Source organism: Bemisia tabaci, chromosome 8 (genome assembly GCF_918797505.1).
Source record: "Bemisia tabaci chromosome 8, PGI_BMITA_v3".
Classification (NCBI taxonomy): domain Eukaryota; kingdom Metazoa; phylum Arthropoda; class Insecta; order Hemiptera; family Aleyrodidae; genus Bemisia; species Bemisia tabaci.
The window spans coordinates 43,645,712-43,664,575 of record NC_092800.1 but is presented as its reverse complement, the minus strand read 5'-3'; the positions used below and the strand labels follow the sequence as shown (position 1 = coordinate 43,664,575).

General features: G+C 36.1%; 1 pseudogene; it reads left to right on the top strand.

Moving 5' to 3' along the window:
• LOC140223783 (cytoplasmic FMR1-interacting protein-like) overlaps positions 1-11,143 on the top strand; it is a 30,898-nt pseudogene extending 19,755 nt beyond the window's left edge.
• The last annotated feature ends 7,721 nt before the right edge of the window (positions 11,144-18,864 follow it).

Genomic DNA, 18,864 nt, shown 5'->3' with positions numbered 1-18,864 from the left:
AGGGAATCCAGTAAAGATTCTCTAAGCTGCAGAGCCAGAAACCTGTATAATAAATTGCCAGAATGCTTGCGAGATTTGATCAAAAATAATAACCCTACTATTCATCTTGTAAAAAAATTAAAAGAATGTATGAAGGTGAACCCATACTGTTCCTTGAAAGAACTTAGTGAAAAAGCAAATTGTAAACCAATTAGTCAGTAAGATCCGCTAAGAAATTGTAAAATGACGGGTATTTTTAGCCCACAAAAATTGTAGGCTCCATGTACAAAAAGTACAAATAAAATAAAAATTCAATCTTTATTCAAGCATTTCCTTAAATCTTTGTAAATTTCTCTTCGTTGTTTTTAACCTTCACTTTCCTTTGCCCAGGCAACTTGTTACAACTACACGAAAGAGGACAAATTTGCGCTAATTGGGGTTATTGCAATGATCAAAGGCCTGCAAGTTTTAATGTCTCGATGGAAACCCTCTTTACCGAAGCCATCAGTCACAATATTAATGCAGAACTCCAGGACTTTGTGCAAGTAATTCTCAGAAAAGCCATTAAGAACAAGAGAGACCTAATCAGAAGGTACATTATCTTTTCCTTTCTTTCCTTTAAATTTCTTCAATTCCTTTCTTTAAAGTATTATTTTTTAGGGTGAAAAGTTTTGAAAAGTCCGGTGAAACCTGAAAAGGGCAAAGCATTCCATTCCAGAACTTCGAAATTCTTTCCGCAGGCCATAACATCTTGGCACAAAAAAACAAAAAAAAAAAGTGATTTTTGTGATCTAAGTCTCTATACAGTAGATTTTGTTACGTGCACCACAAAAATCTTTTAATCATCAAAATCTCTTGGCTCTAGTCAGTTTTTGTTTCTTTCTTGCATTTATTTTCTCGGTGGAATTTTGGCCGTTTTAAGCTAAACATTTCAATTTTTTAAATCACAAATGACAATTTTTATTTTAGAATGAATCATTCATAAGAAAATAATCGCCTCCTCTCCTCCTCCAAAAAATTTCTTGCGGTTCAATTTTAATGCATTTAGACAGGATTTTAGCTTTTAAATTTAACTATGATCAGGGCTTATTATGGAGGTTAACTTTGCCGAATGTATGTTCTTTTCATTTTAACATTGCAGTATTTTGATTTCTGTTCAAGAAACATGTGCCGATTGGCAGCGAGGGGTTGAACCATCAGCGGATGTGCTGAAAGGAAAGTAAGATCCTGATTGTGGCTTTGGTATCAAAGTGCCCCGAAGGAATGTCGGCATGTAACTTAATGGAGATGTTGCATGTGTGAGGAATTTGCGATTTGACTATTGATTCTTTTGTAAAAGTTCGCGAGAAACACGATGGTGCCACTGGTTTTCTCTGAAATCAACTCCCAAGCTCAAAAAAAGCTCGCAAATTGAAGCCAAAATGGAGGGGATATCCCACGCTATCCTGAGAGTCCACGTCTACATCAATACAAACTCTCCATGCAAAGATAGGGAGCAAATACATTAACAGGGTTGCTGTGTTTTCAGTTTTAGAGTCCCCAAATGAAGTGGCAGCCCTGTCAATGTATTTGCTCCCCATCTTTGCATGGAGAGTTTGTTTTGATGTAGAGGTGCACTCTCAGGATAGCGTGGGATATCCCCTTCATTTTGGCCTCAAATTGAGAGATTTGTTTGAGCTTGGGAGTTGATTTCAGAGAAAAACAGTGGCACCATTGTGTTTCTCGCAAGCTTTTACATAAGAATCAACAGTCAAATCGCAAATTCCTCACGCATGCAACACCTCCATTATGTACCACTTAAATAAGATGAAAAAAATCTGAAGGTCATTTAATTTTAGCCCGTACTTAATTAACTCTATGAAATATAATAAGAATACTTCAATAAGTGACTCGAAAATCCATCTAAGTAAAGAATCTCTTAAAATTATTGTTAAACATTTGTTCAATCCTAGACTCTTGAAGGATTCTGTGTTAATGGTGTTTATTATTGTTTCATGATGTTCGGTGTGTGACTGTTCTAACCATGTTATACAATAAATGGAAATAGCTTCTCGCCGAAACACAAAAAAGTTTTAGAGGGAATGGATAAATTACAATGAAACCACTGAGGTTTTTTTTTTACGATATTTTAGTATTGATTGGTGCCTGATTTTTAATAGTGAGCTGCAAACTTCCTGTTTTCTTTTGTAAATTGTCAACTCTTTACTCAGACCGGTTGAAAAGCTCCATAAACATTTCCAGTTAATTATTGATTTAATTTATTTGTTCCCATTTTATGGAAGTATTAAAAATTGTATTCTTTTTCTCAGGCCCATTCTCAACCCAGCTTTACATGGTGCGCACAATGTTGGAGTCGTTAATCGCGGATAAGTCAGGTGGGAAAAAGACTTAAAGGAAAGATATCGATGGCCAGTATCAGATGCAAATAGACCAATTCCACAAAACCTCGTACTATTGGAATTATGTGCTTGGTTTTAGTGGTGAGAACATTTCTTTTAAAGTTTATTCAGGCCATTTTAAGCATACCAAACTCCATAAAAAAAAGACTTAAAATCCAGAAAACGGATTGAATGGAATGCAGCAGACAATTTTTCACTGATGAAAAAGGTTTCTTATAAACGTTCCACAGTTCCTCAAAAGAGTTAAATTGCCGAAAATGTGATACTTTTTGTTCCCTCAATGTGCGAATTGAATTTTTGTAAACCTTGAAGCTGGTCATTTTCCTAAAAGAAAAAAAGATGTGGTTGACTTTCTAGATCACTTTTCTGCATTCAGCGAAAACTTCAGTTTTCTCTGAGTTGAGCAGCTTTCAAAGCAAGACAGTGAATAATTGTTGGGAATTCAGGACCCAATATCTTTCAATTTTTGCTGAAATATCCATATTTTCTTCCTCCGTGCATTTTTCAAATCTTAAGAAAAATTTGCTCGCGGAAAAGAAGGTCCCTAACTTAACCTCTGTTCGAACAGAGATTTTTCTTCTGCAGTTCTGATTTCTTTCTCTGAAACTATGAAAAGAATGACGTAGTCAGGTTTGAGGAATCCACGAATTAAAGGGAAGAAAACACAATCTAGCATGTATTATAAATCGATGGAGCAAGTCTGCAACCATGTTTCATGTTTGTGGTGTTTGAAAATCTCCCCTTCTATTTTACTCTTTTGAAGGAGAACAAATGAACAACATTCTTGAATTTTCTTTGCACTGAGAAGAAAAATCACGGCAGTTTTTAAGAATTGCCATTGAGTAGTTCTTAATTTAAAAAATTAAGTATGTCAGGAAGTCTGCAGCATCGCAAAACGAGATACGTGGTTGCAGACTTACACCGTTGAAATGTATTAAATTAAGACCAAAATGTCTTTATCCTACCTTATGAATTCCCTGTTTGTAAGCTTTAATTTATGTTTCAATGTCATTATCATCCTTGCACTCAACTCTTATCCGCCTCTGTTGTAGGTTTTGTCAGCCCTTGCCACTTGCACCATATGTGTAGATTATTAGGTTACCAAGGCATCGCAATAGTGATGGAAGAGCTCCTCAAAATTGTCAAATTACTCATCCAAAGAAACCTCCTTCAGTTTACTAAGACTTCGATGGAAGCCATGCCCAAAACATGCAAGCTTCCATGATATGACTATTGATCTCCAGGTTTGTTCAAGTTATCATCCTATTTTTTTTATCTGCTGATTGATTCTTCTTTTTTTGAACTTGTTTTGTTCCCTATGCTGCCGTGCTGAGGAAAAACGCTGTGTGAACATTCGAGAGTTGCCAAATTTCCCTCGATAAATTGTTCATTTTTATGAAAGTTATGAATATTTTCCCTTGAAATTTTTAGGACCTTTCAGTGGAATTGCGAGCGGAATTATCTGATTAACTGGAAGGAAAATATTCATAAGTTTACCAGGAAATTCGAGTTTCATCAAAGGAAATACAGCAATGCCTGAAGGTTTATACGGCGTTCTTCCTTAGTGCGGCAGTATGGAGACAAATGTAGAGAGTGGACCAGTAAATCTGCCATCAAAAGAAAAGACGTTGTAACTCAACTCTAGATTTTCACTTTTTTTTCTGAGAAAATGTATTATTAAACAAACGCAAGTGCATACATATTCTTCAGATTTTCAGTACGGCTTTGGCTCATCATTGAAAATACAAATCGAAGAAATGACACATAGTGAGGATCAGTTTCCTCCAAATTGAACTTAATAGAAGGAAGAAGATAGCAAAATCTGAAGGTTAGGTTATGTAACATTTTTGCTTTGCTCGGCAAGAGAAAATCTGATGTGAAGAACTTAAGTCACGTTTTTTCTCCTCAAATTTCAGTCATTAAGTAATGGATGCACTTGCCAGTTTGGAAAGTAAATTCCTGAGCCTAATATGAATGTTCACCAGGAAATGAATCTAATGATTTTTTGTTTGTTTTTTGTTTGCAATTGTTAGAAAGATCAGTTTCTCTTTGTTTATTTAGTCATTGTAGTGTCTGTTGAAGTGCAAGTTGGCAATGCAGTGTAAAACTGTTAAGTTGGTAGTACGGAGTACTAACCTAGTCGTGTGAGACTGCGTGCTGTAGCGTAGTCAGGTTTTCTTACATAATGTGATAACTAGAATAAATCACTGTTCGGTCATCTTAACTCTCTTCAATGCCTTCCTTTTTTATATATTATCCACTGCTTTAATTAAGCTACCTCAACAGGTTATGTGCCCTTATAAGTAAAATTTACGCGTTGTTCAGTTTTCGATCGCGAGTTTGTTTTTTCGTTCCGTCGCCGTATCATGTCCGTGAGCCTACACCTCGTGCCGCGTACCGGTCCTGAAGCAGATTTCTTCAGAAAATACTGAAAAATCTTCTATGACGACTGACGACGACGATCAATCAGTGGAATCAACTTTGGAGGATCAATCAGAAACTAACGACAAGCTGCCTGCATCACAGCCTCAGCAAACTTCTGACTCCACTATGGCTGCTGGAGCGGCTCCCTTGCCCACCTTCCAGAAACTCAAAGGTCAAGAAAATTGGTCAACTTGGAAGTTCCAGATGTTCAATTTCCTAAACTATGATGATCTCTGGGATGTAACAGATCCTACACAAGAAGGTAATGATTCACTTTCTAACAACTCAGCTACCAAACTGAAACAACGGAAGGCTTCAGCAAAGATTAATCTCATGATCGAACCATGTTGCATTGTGCATGTTCGCAATACTGAAACCCCCAGTCAAGCATGGCAAAAACTTCAAAAAGCCTATGAAAGCTCTGGTCTATCTCGTCGTTTAAGGTTGTTAAGAAACCTCTTCAATGTTCGTCTTGAAAATTTCCCCACTATGACGGACTATATTTCAGAAGTTTTAAATTTGTCTCAACAACTGAACGACATCAGTGCCCCACTCGATGATGAATTTATCGGTGTTATTCTTCTTAGTGGTTTAACTGCAGATTTTGATGCAATGGTCCTAGCTCTAGAGCATTCTCAGACTAAAATCACGTCTGACCTTATCAAGAGTAAGCTTCTAGACCATGCCGATAAGAAAGTAGAAGAAAATGCGCAAGCCTTCTTCACTGGTAAACGACCCTACAAAACTATTAAATGTAATTATTGTGGTTTATTAGGTCATCGCACTGTTAACTGCCGTAAGAAACCCAAAGGAAATGGTGAGTCAAACACATCCACTAACAATGCCTCAGCATCATCCTCATCTCGTTCTAATGGCAAAGACTCAGACATAAAAACAAATCAACAACATGGGAAAAAGAAACCTAAACACTCTTTTTTCACAGCACTAGCATCTTTTAATTTTAGTTGTAATGAATGGTTTCTAGACTCTGGCGCCAGCAAGCAGCATATGACATGCTATCGTGAGATCCTCACTGAATTTCAAACTTTACCACCAGAATGTATCACTACTGCCAGTAACACGGTCATTAAATCACAAGGTCAAGGTAATTGTTTGATTAAGTTGCAAGGATCCACAGAACCGATTGAAGTTCATGATGTGTTGTATGTGCCTGATTTAACTGTCAATTTGTTATCTGTAAGCCGATTAATCTCCAAAGGTTTATCTGTCCTCTTTGATGATGAAGGAGGAACAATCATCAATTCTGATGGAGATATTATTGCAACAGCATCTCTATTTCATGGTGTTTATAAATTAGATGTTCAATCCACTTCGCTTGTTGACTTTATCGGCCATACTTTAATATTGAAATTTTTTTGTAAAACTTTTTCTTACCGATTTTTCCTAAGACTTGTCGATTGTACACTACAGCTGTTTCGGGTTTTCACCCATCGTCAGGTGTTTTAAAAATATAAAAACTAAAATTTTTTACGGTACGTTTTCGCGATCGCGTGTTGTTCGATGTCCGCGTCCGCGTTCGCGTTCGTGGCGAGACTGATAACCCTGGCATTCTTCCTCACTCCCTGTTATCACGTAGTAGTCCATCAAGGTGGGAGGGGTAATCACTGTTGTTATGGTACTTTCTGTCTGAGAATTAAGGATGGCTTTGGTCTTAAATCTATCTATTTCGAGTTGTTCACAAACGTTCATTTTTTTGCCCTTTTTGCATTTTCTCATCACCTTTACTTCACATTTTTCAAGAGGATGTTTTGAATCAATTAGATGGTCAGACAGAGATGAGTGGCCGTATTTCTTGTTTTTGGCATGGTTTAGATGTTCTTTGGTCCTTGTTTTAATACTTCTGCCCGTTTGTCCTATATATAGAGAGCCACATTCACATGTTATTCTGTAGATACCACTCTGTTCTAAGCTGTCTTGGTTCTCATTTATTTTGCCAGTATTTATGAGAAAGCCACCTAGATTTTTGTCGTTGTTGAAGGTCACGTTATATTCACTTTTTACAAGTTGTGTTATAGACTGGGATAATTTTTCTACGTATGGGATTGATATCCATTTTTTATTTCTATCAGGTACTATGTTGTACAGTCTCTGGTCTATGCGTTTTGACTTTTTCTTCATTAGGATTTTCAGGATGTCTTCCTTCTTGTATCCATTATTAATTGCAATTTCTAATATGGTGTTCAGTTCTTTATTGTAATCTTGTTTTGACAGAGGAATGTTGATAAGTCTATTAAGGAAACTGTGGAATCCTGCCATCTTCTGTTGCCAACTATGGTATGAGTTTTCTGGTATTATTGCATCAGTGTAGCAAGGTTTGCGGTATATGCTGAATTTAAGTTTGTTGTTCTTGATTTGAATGGTTAAATCGAGGTAGTTCAACTTCTTGCCACCAAACTCTAGTTTAAACTTGATTTTTGGGTGTAAGTTATTGAGCTCCTTCACAAACTGTTCAGCTTCTCTCTCAGAACCTAACCATATGCCAAAGGAGTCGTCTACCAGTCTGAAATATTTGAAAATTCTGTTTCTCCATTTCTCTAACGTGACTATTTTATGGTCTATATCATCCATAAATACTTCAGCCATCAGGGGGGAGATGGGCGCTCCCATAGGTAGTCCTTCTTTCAGTTTGAAGGTTGTTTGGTTGTATTCAAAATAGTTATTAGTGGTGGTATACTGGAGGAGTTTACAGAATTCTGATATTTCTTTTCTGGAAAACTTTGAGTGTGTCTCTAGGATGTTTTTAGTTTGTAGCACGGCTGTGCCCCCGTCTACATTATTGAATAGGTTCTCTACATCTAAGGATATTAATTTTGCATTGTTAGGCAGGCGTACCTTCACAAGGTACGCCTGCCTACAAGGTAAATAGTAAATCAACCATCTATAATGTGAGCCACAAAGTCGAGACCTACCTCCAAGAAACCATTGGAGACAGCTTAAGTAGTAGAAATGTAATACAAACCATAAAAACTATAAAAACAAAGATCAAAAATGATAATTTAATAGTCAGCAAAGCAGACAAATGCAACTCTTTAGTAATCTTGAAAGAGTGTGAATACAATCAAAAAGTGAAGGACTTTTTAGATAACAATGAAATTGAGGAATGCAAAAAGAACCCTGTCCCAACCCAAAATAATCATTTTAGAAAACTAGTTGATAGTTGTAAAGAACTTACTGAACACCCTAAATTATTGATTGAGATGAACCCTAGAATCCCCGTCCTTAAGGGTTATGTCAAAATACATAAAGCCTCAGAATCTATGGACATTAGAGACGTACCCATAAGACCAGTAGTCTCAACCAAAGGATCAGTCACTTATAAATTAGAAAAATTTTTAATCTCACTGTTTAAGAAACACACCCAATGGAAGGCAGAATACTCAATAAAAAATTCAACAGAATTAACAGAAAAGCTCAAGAAGGTACGCCTGCCTAACAATGCAAAATTAATATCCTTAGATGTAGAGAACCTATTCAATAATGTAGACGGGGGCACAGCCGTGCTACAAACTAAAAACATCCTAGAGACACACTCAAAGTTTTCCAGAAAAGAAATATCAGAATTCTGTAAACTCCTCCAGTATACCACCACTAATAACTATTTTGAATACAACCAAACAACCTTCAAACTGAAAGAAGGACTACCTATGGGAGCGCCCATCTCCCCCCTGATGGCTGAAGTATTTATGGATGATATAGACCATAAAATAGTCACGTTAGAGAAATGGAGAAACAGAATTTTCAAATATTTCAGACTGGTAGACGACTCCTTTGGCATATGGTTAGGTTCTGAGAGAGAAGCTGAACAGTTTGTGAAGGAGCTCAATAACTTACACCCAAAAATCAAGTTTAAACTAGAGTTTGGTGGCAAGAAGTTGAACTACCTCGATTTAACCATTCAAATCAAGAACAACAAACTTAAATTCAGCATATACCGCAAACCTTGCTACACTGATGCAATAATACCAGAAAACTCATACCATAGTTGGCAACAGAAGATGGCAGGATTCCACAGTTTCCTTAATAGACTTATCAACGTTCCTCTGTCAAAACAAGATTACAATAAAGAACTGAACACCATATTAGAAATTGCAATTAATAATGGATACAAGAAGGAAGACATCCTGAAAATCCTAATGAAGAAAAAGTCAAAACGCATAGACCAGAGACTGTACAACATAGTACCTGATAGAAATAAAAAATGGATATCAATCCCATACGTAGAAAAATTATCCCAGTCTATAACACAACTTGTAAAAAGTGAATATAACGTGACCTTCAACAACGACAAAAATCTAGGTGGCTTTCTCATAAATACTGGCAAAATAAATGAGAACCAAGACAGCTTAGAACAGAGTGGTATCTACAGAATAACATGTGAATGTGGCTCTCTATATATAGGACAAACGGGCAGAAGTATTAAAACAAGGACCAAAGAACATCTAAACCATGCCAAAAACAAGAAATACGGCCACTCATCTCTGTCTGACCATCTAATTGATTCAAAACATCCTCTTGAAAAATGTGAAGTAAAGGTGATGAGAAAATGCAAAAAGGGCAAAAAAATGAACGTTTGTGAACAACTCGAAATAGATAGATTTAAGACCAAACCCATCCTTAATTCTCAGACAGAAAGTACCATAACAACAGTGATTACCCCTCCCACCTTGATGGACTACTACGTGATAACAGGGAGTGAGGAAGAATGCCAGGGTTATCAGTCTCGCCACGAACGCGAACGCGGACGCGGACATCGAACAACACGCGATCGCGAAAACGTACCGTAAAAAATTTTAGTTTTTATATTTTTAAAACACCTGACGATGGGTGAAAACCCGAAACAGCTGTAGTGTACAATCGACAAGTCTTAGGAAAAATCGGTAAGAAAAAGTTTTACAAAAAAATTTCAATAGATGTTCAATCCAATGAGTTTCCTCAACAGCAAACTGAAGTTTCCTTTACTTCAGCAAACTTAGCGTTGCAGGACAACCAAACCTTATGGCATCGCAGACTTGGTCACTTAAATATGCGCTCCATGAATCTTCTTAAAAATAGTCTAGCTGATGGCATCACATATCAAAACTCTCGAGTAAACAAACCGTGCGCACAGTGTGTTCTAGGAAAACAAACATCATTGCCCTTCGGCAAATCTTCTTCTCGAGCCAAAGCCAAATTAGAAATTATTCATACTGATTTGTGTGGCCCAATGCCTGTACCGTCACACAATGGAGCAAAGTACATCCTAACTTTTACCGATGACTTTACTCGAAAAACCTGGGTATATTTTCTCAAAGCTAAAAGTGAAGTATTTAACAAATTTCGAATCTTCCAAAACTTAGTTGAGAAACAATCAGATCGATCCATTAAATGCCTACGTTCTGATAATGGCAAAGAATATGATAATTCTAAATTTCATAATTTTTTCGATGATATAGGTGTTCGCCATTTAACTACTGTTGATTACACTCCTCAACAGAATGGAGTCGCAGAAAGGGTGAATCGCACGCTACTCGAAAAAGCCAGATGTATGCTGTTTGATGCAAATCTTCCAAAATCATATTGGGCAGAAGCAGTAAATCATGCTGCATTTCTCAAAAATCGATCTCCAAGCAGAGCAATTCCAGACCATACACCAGAAGAAATGTGGTCAGGTGAGCGCACAAATTTAGTGAATCTCAAAATTTTTGGCTGCAAAGCATATTGTCACTTATCCAAAGTTAAAATTCTGTGCAAATGGCTTCGGTCTCAAAGTGTAAAATTCTAATAAAATTTTCCTTGAATATATTTGGCTTATAAGCAAAGTTCTATTTTTAAACGCGAATCTTTTAAATAATAAAAAAAAAAAAAAAAAAAAAACAAAAATTCATTTTACATCTTTTTAACTTTCGTGTTTAATTTTATTCATTGCCAGATTGAGGAGAAGTGTTTTTATGTGTTAAATTTTTAGCAATCTGTCATTTCAATTTTTTCCTCAAATGAATTTCTTCCATTTTTTCACATTGCCAAATTGAGGAGAAGTGTTTTTATGTGTTAAATTTTTAGCAATCTGTCATTTCAATTTTTTCCTCAAATGAATTTCTTCCATTTTTTCACATTGCCAAATTGAGGAGAAGTGTTGAAGTGCAAGTTGGCAATGCAGTGTAAAACTGTTAAGTTGGTAGTACGGAGTACTAACCTAGTCGTGTGAGACTGCGTGCTGTAGCGTAGTCAGGTTTTCTTACATAATGTGATAACTAGAATAAATCACTGTTCGGTCATCTTAACTCTCTTCAATGCCTTCCTTTTTATTATATTATCCACTGCTTTAATTAAGCTACCTCAACAGTGTCGAATAGTGTCATTTGAGTGTCACGCATTCACTTTTTTACGAATATGTAGCAGAGCAGAGAATAAAGAGAAAAGAAAAGTAATCTTTCTTAACTACGGCATTCTTTTAAGTGTTTAAAATATTGTTTGTTCATTCCTGGGTCATTCCATGTAGAACCTACCAGCCATGCAACCGCCCGACTCGGATTTTGATGATAAATTTTTTTCTTGATCAGACAACCAAATAATGAACTTCTGCAAAATATTAGGTCTCAAATCGAAAAACTCACCGAGATATGAATTTTTGAAGTTTTAAGAATTTTCAAGAAAGAGACGTTTCAAACTTTCGAGAAAGAGAGGGTCATTTTTCCCAAAAAACTTCACGCCGGGCCTATTTTTTGTCGGATTGAAGTGAAAATTTGACACAATGTCAATGAAAGTATGTAGACTTGAGAATAAAATGCATAAAATGTTTGACTTCACTCATTGATGTGCTGCGGTTGATTGTTCGTTGTGATTTTGTCTGATTTTAGCGGCAAAACCTTCCCCCTTCAAATGCCCATAACTTTTGAGCCGCAAGTTATTTTTTGCTCCAATTTTTTTTAAAATGCTCCTAAGAGTATTAGAAAGACGCCTAAAGAACAATTCTGATGGCGTTTTGGGCTTTAGTATCTTTTTTTTTCACTTTTGTCCGAAAAAGGCCTAAAAAACTGAAAATAACACCAAAATTATTCCGATAATCGACCATTACCCTGAAAAGCCAACTCAAAAATCGCTCAATTTTTGCCTAAATGGTCCTTACTGTGTGCACAATATGTTTGAAAAATGAAAACAATGGTATTTTGGGTTTCAATATCTTTAACTTCGAGTTTTTTTCCGAAAAAAGGCCAGCAAAACTGAAAAACACTGAAATTACACCAATTATCGGCCCTAACTTTGAAGTAGCAACTCAAAAATTGCTCACATTTTTACTGAATGGTTCTCACTGCATGTGAAACGAGTCTGTGGAATAAAAGTGAAGGTATGTTGGGTTTCCGTAACCCTTCTCCCAACATTTTTACTCAAGAGAGGCTCGCTTAACTGAACAAAGCGCCAGGAAAATCTCATTAACCGACCATTACATTGAAAAAGCAATTGATTGGGGGCCCAGATTTTTCACCAAAGGACTCCTGTTGTATGAGAAGCCCACTAACTTGAGGAGTGAATATAGCAATGGATTCACTCCTAAAGGGAGGGAAAAATATGTACAAAAATCATGTATTTAGATATTTTGCGATAAAAAAATAGAATGTTATCAATGAAGTAACTGTAAGGTTTGTCCTTGATTTACTCAATTCAGAACTTAGTTGCTTTTTCAACTCGAAGCATTCAATATACTTCAAAAACCTTTTTAATTTTCACGGAGGTGGACGGATACATAAATGAAATCTCAAAGTCGTTGCCTTCCTCTGATTTGGATAGAACAGGCCCAAAGAACCATGCCTATCATGCACACACGCAGCATACGAATTTGTTGAGATTTCTAGCATAACTTTAACTTACTCTGGGTTAGAGTAATTATTGAGGGCAAACAAGACCATGATCTAAATCAGCAACAGTCTAATTTTTAGATCTGAAAATTATAAAGTTTTTTGAAGTAAATTTAATACTTTGAGTTGAAAAAGCAACTAAGTTCTGAATTGAGTGAATCAAGGGCAAACCTTACAGTTACCTCATTGATAACATTCTATTTATTTATCGCAAAATATCTGAATACATGATTTTTGTACATATTTTTTCCCTCCCTTTAAGAGTGAAACCCTTGCTTGAGATGTTGAGGCAATAAATAGGTAACTAAATTTTTCAAAACTAATAATTACAACACTACAACTCTAGTCAGCATGAATAACCTTCCTCAATTTTTAACAATTTAATGTCCTGATAATTCCTATTAGCACTTTTTATCTTTTCCTCAGATTTTTAATTTCAGAATACATTTGAAAGTTATTAACCTCATACTGATGCCATCCAAGAGTCAGTAAATCACATTTAAATGTGAATAGGGACGCCCATCAGTTCAGGGATACCTGCAGTTTTATTTCCTTACTTTAAAGCCGATCGTAAAGATTGGAGTGAAGGGGAAAACTACTACAACGCAATTGAAATTTTTCCGTACGATATTTCATTGGTCTCCTCACAGGTAGTTGGGCGATTCTTCCCGCTTACTATCACGGAGTCCTTCGGTGGGCGGAAAATTTCTGGTTGCTCCCCCAATCTATTGGCTGTGGGGTCAGGCACTATTGGTTATGGTTTATCATTCTCGGGGCTTATTGCATCATATATGGTCGGGAGTGGTTTATTTAGAGTTTTTTTTTCTTATTTTATTTTTTATAAATAATGAGTGATTTTTCTAAGGCAGGGCTGTGTTTCACGTTAAGCGAGCCGTCTCTTGAGTTTTTTACATTTTTATAAAAATGTTTGGGAGCATAAGATTGAGACTAAAAGAGAAAAGGGTATTTTTACCGGACCCCCAACAAATAACTGCTTTTCAACTTTATAATTTCCACCGACATTCCGTTTTCATACATGCCAAGTGCTTTGAGAATTAAACATTGTCAGTCACATAAAGGATGATGTAAGCAATTTTTGCGTTTTTATTTGATTGTACTACTTCAATAGTTAGGTCCGCTGATAAAGGTGGTGGTGTTGTAACTGGGTAGTTGATGTTAGGTGAGAGAGATTGGTAGTATTTGTGGTATGGGGGGGGAGATCAGTTGTGGCGTATTGTTGGTTTATGGGAGGTGAAGAGTGGTTGGAGAGGTTGAATATAGGTGTACGGTTTAGCGCGGGTGTTGGGTGAAAAGGGTTGGAGGGTGTAGAGCGCAGGGTGATGTAGTATGGGGGTACAGGTGGTACGGGTGTGTGAGTATGCAGGGTAATTTAATACAGTGTTTTGACGAAAGTGTATTAGTGATGTAGAGTTGTAGGGTAACTAAGTTAAGGTGGTGTTTTATATTTGGTATAAAATACAGATAATAATTTTCAGTGTTTTTTCAAGTTTTTGCATGGTCCTACCTTTTTTTCGGGAAAAAAATTAAAAAAAAATAAAAAAGAATAATAAACTATAGAAATCTCCGAAGAAAGTCCGTAAAAGATTAAATTGAAAACCAAAATACCATTGTTTTCACTTTTTCACACATACATTGAATGACAAAGACATGTAAGGACATATTTAAGGTCAAAAAATTGAGCAACAGATTAATTGAAGTGGCTTTTCAGGGGGGTGATTTAACTTATTAAGAAGGGAATCTCGAGATAATATCTGGATATTCTTTGGTAAGGGTGTATTTTCAGTTGTTTTAGGCCTTTTTCGGACAGGACCTAAAGTGAAAAAATAAAAATTATAAAATAAAAATAAAAAATAAATAAAAAAAATTTTAATATAATATAAAATATTCATTAAAAATAATATAAAAAAAAATAAAGAGACGTTAAGCCCAATACCCACAAGATTGTGTGGCCCCTGGAGGCCGCGGCGGGGCGATGTCGGACGGGGGTGAAGGGGGGGGGATTTTAATATATTGGGGTGCTTATATATGTTCGGGCAGCGCATAATAGGGAGGGGCTGGTGTTGGGGGTTGGGGGGTGGGCCGCTAAATGCTGACTAGAGCTACATACTTCTAATATCAACCGCTAGCAACAGTCATGGAGGGTATTGTCTATTCATTTTATGCATTTGACTCTCAAGTTACATACTCTTCATTGAAGTATTCGAATCGTAGTAAAATATTTATTCAATATCAATTCCTGACGAACAATATATTAGGGCGGGGGATGAAGGTTGATTTTTCTTGGGAAAACATAGCCAAATAACCTAAAATAAATAAATAAGAAAAAAAAAATAAAGAAAATTAATGACCCTCTCGTGTCTCGGTAAATGAAAAGTAACTGAAGTCTATACTTTTCTTGAAAATAATTCTTAAATAAACCTAAACAAAAATTACAAAAATATCTCATGTGTGTGGTTTTTCGATTTAGAATGAATCCCCATTAATCATTTGCATGTGTGATAGGGTTCATTATTAGGTGGTTCTGATCAAGTAAATAAATTTATCATCAAAATCCGAGTCGGGCGGTGTTTTGCATGGCTGATAGGTTTCTAATATGGATATGACCACTCAACCTCGCTTCCTTGAAAAAAATATCCTTTAACTGACTCCTTCTCAAATTGTACTCATTTAAATTCCTTGAAACGTCATTGATCTTCTGGTAATGGTATAATAAGCTATCAGGACTGCTCATGGTCGCAGTTAATCAGGCGTCATGTTTTATGGTGAGTGAAAAGTAATTCATCGGAATCTGTACCTTCTATTTTCCAGGGGTACTAGGTTATTATCCCTGCTACAATTTAAACAATATCATGCAAATACCTCACGATGCCAGGACGGAACTGTTTCACAACTTCTGTCAGAGTTTGGCAATTGACAATCCTATTTTGTCTGTTGCTATAGGAGCTAAGCACTCGTGCGAAACGTGCATTCTCCATGCGGCCACCATTCTAGTCCATGCTCTGCCCCATTCCGAACATCGTTGGCCAAGGGTGTTTGTAAAGGTTAAAGATTTCTCCATCTGGAGTTTGAAATGTCCGAAAATTCTTCAAAAATATGAACCTTTCAATGGCTAGGATCCAAGATCTCCCTTTCAAAAAATTTCAAAATTTGTTGTTAGATGGGGTCGTGAAAAAGTTTAAATTGATTTTTGTCCAAACTCTGGTAAAGAAGTGTGATTCTTGCAGGGGACTGCGTGACCCCCCATTTTTCTTCCGCAAATGAATTATTTTTTTTTCAATTTCATGAGACGCTTGTGTGAGAAGCAATAAATTTTATCTCTCTTCTCAAAGAAGACAAAGTTCTTAAACCCAGAAAAAATGCGGTCAGCTTTGTCCGTTTAATACTCTTTCGGAGATAAGAATTCACCAATACAAAGTTCTGCCACCAAGTCACTGAATTAAGATATTTTTTTCGTTTTTATTTTACAGTTCCGCTACGGGTTCATTAAAGGGCCCATTTGCATAAAAACATTACAATTGAAACTATAAGAAACAAGATAGATTGGCAAATAAGTCGTTTAGAAAAAAAAGAAATAGGTAATAAAGATAAAAAACGGTACAAGATAATAAAGTAGGTAAAATTAACTTATAAAAATTTGATTTATTTTAAAAGATGGACATAATCACAACAAACTAATTAATTAGGTATTCAGAAAGGAATTTCCTCCTTGAGGCAGTATTTTAATATTTCAGATGCTAGATAGCTTAAAGAGGGTCATAAACTGGTACAGATGTTAACCACGCCTTACCTCATTTCTGGCGACCTGTGTCCTCTATCAAAACTATTTGAATTAGTATTACGTTAATGTTCCTAGATCGCTCAATGAACCTGGCTGGGAAAATCCTTTGCCTAAGATTTTAAATAGTTTATAACTAAGTTCAGGTGAGTTTTAGGTAAACGCATGGAAGCAGCTCAAATTAGATAAATAAGGATCATTGTAACTAAAATAATGTATTAACATTTGCTCAAACAATTGTTGTAGTGAGGATATCAGCCGAGGGGGACAGGTCATGATCAAGAGTGATACAGGCTTTTCTAGTCCTTATACAGAAGTTGAATCTGAGAAAAACTCTTTGAATTCTTTTCGCTCAACTTTTTGCTATTAACCCTTCGTTTGCGTCAATTTGCAATTAGTTGCACTTGTTGAGATAGGATGTGTCCATTATAGGTAGTGACTGACATACAGTTATAATGGTATAACAAAAGAGTTTCAATGTGTTCAAGTAGGGTTTTGGACGTCTTAAGAATTCTTTAGACTTACTGAAAAACAAAGTATAGTTATATTTAAGCGCTTTTAGAGTACTTTCATAATCGCTATTTGATTATCAGGCAAAGGAAAAAGATGTATGGATCAAACATCCGCCACCGCGGCTCTTTTGTATAGCTTTGCACTGTAAGGAGGCGATGATATTAACATTGTATATTGTTATCGCAAAAGATACGATTCTTGATGATGATCATAAGAAAAAAAAACAATGGGTCCTCAAATTGTAATAGCAAAGCCATTAGCTCATACCCGAGCGGCTAGAACATTAATATATGGGTCCGATTTGAAAAAGAAAGAATATCATTACATGATTGAATCTTAACATATGCCTTTATATCATCAGCAAAACCAAAGAGAGTTTTACGAAGCAATACTCATACTAGGGCGCAAGATCTGGTTGGAAGAATATTAGAAATAGATATTTAGAATAGGATATGTAGCGAATAATTTTATAAATTATAGAAATCGGGAAGCTCTGATAAAACAAATGAACATCTTTTGTATTTTTGCAGTTTAACCTCAATGGTCGATGTGAAACAACTTACATTCTTGTTCAGGAGTTGATTTCTTGACTCTCGTTGTGTATATTTGTTTTTTCTCGCCTAATATCAAAGAGTAAACATGCTAGTGAACTAAGTAACTTAAACTCTCATATGTCCTCGGTCAAACGCTATTTATCGTATTTCGCTCTTGTCTTGGGATAAAAGTGATTTTTTTTAAGGGCAATTCTCACTAATATTTGTTTTATTTTGTCATGAGGGTGAGATACACCAGAGTTGTAAAAGTTGCAGAAAGCTCTATGAAGCCAAATTGATTTCTCATATTATCATGTGTCGGAGCATGTAGAAGAACTTTGATTGCAGGTGAGTAGTTTTATAGTTAAGAAATCCTATCGAAAAGAAAATGTATGCTCATCGGCATTTCGCTTTTTAGATACGACGAAGTGAACCTATCTAATGATTTCCCTCATTCTGTGCGAAAATTGGCATCAAATGCATTGAGGCTGGTTCAGTTTTTATTCGTCCCATTCAACGGGATAAATCTAATTTGTATTTAATCAAATGAGATATTCAATAATAAGATATAGGGTGTCAAAAGAGTACTGCACTATATTTTTTCATTGGGGGTCGACGGTAAGCATATATCAAAATTGCGTTTTGTAAGAGTTAATGTTTAGTAAATATCCGTTTAAAGATAGACCTCAATACCGATGCTTCTCTAAGTGAAAAAAATTGATTAATTTATCAGTGTTTTGAAAATGATAGATGTTCGACTGACCCAACTCCCACGGAATTTTTTAGTTTATTGCATATTTGATTTTCGAGAGGGTTGGTGTACCAACTCTTTTGATTCCGTCTTGGGCAGACATAGTCCTACCTAAGGAGTAATAAGCTCCTGTTACTGATGATACTACGTAAGCACATGCCAGAAGCGCCGAGATGGAAGGATGTCATTAGCTCTTGCACCACGTCAACGCCCGCCCCACACACGGCCCTCAAGTGCACTAAAGAGGTATGGATAATACGAGAATTATCTGTCTTCCGCACCCCCATACCCTAGCCCGGACTCCTCGCACCCTGTCAACTTTTGGTTGTTTCTTACGTTGGAAGAAGGGTTAAGAGGCAAGACGGTTTAACTCGTCAACGAAGAATAAGAAAGAAAGAGGCTGTTGAACTTTCGTGTAACAACTCAGGATAAGAAGATATCGACAAAAAACATGTTGCCAGAATGGGAAGAACAGTTGCAGCGCTGTTGTGGTAAAGTAATAGGAAGGTACTTTTAAAAGGAAACTAGTTGTCCCGTCGTCCAGTGAGATTAAACGTAAATTGCTAGTAACTTACGGTAAGATTCTGGAAAATAAGTAAGTTTAATAAAACCACTT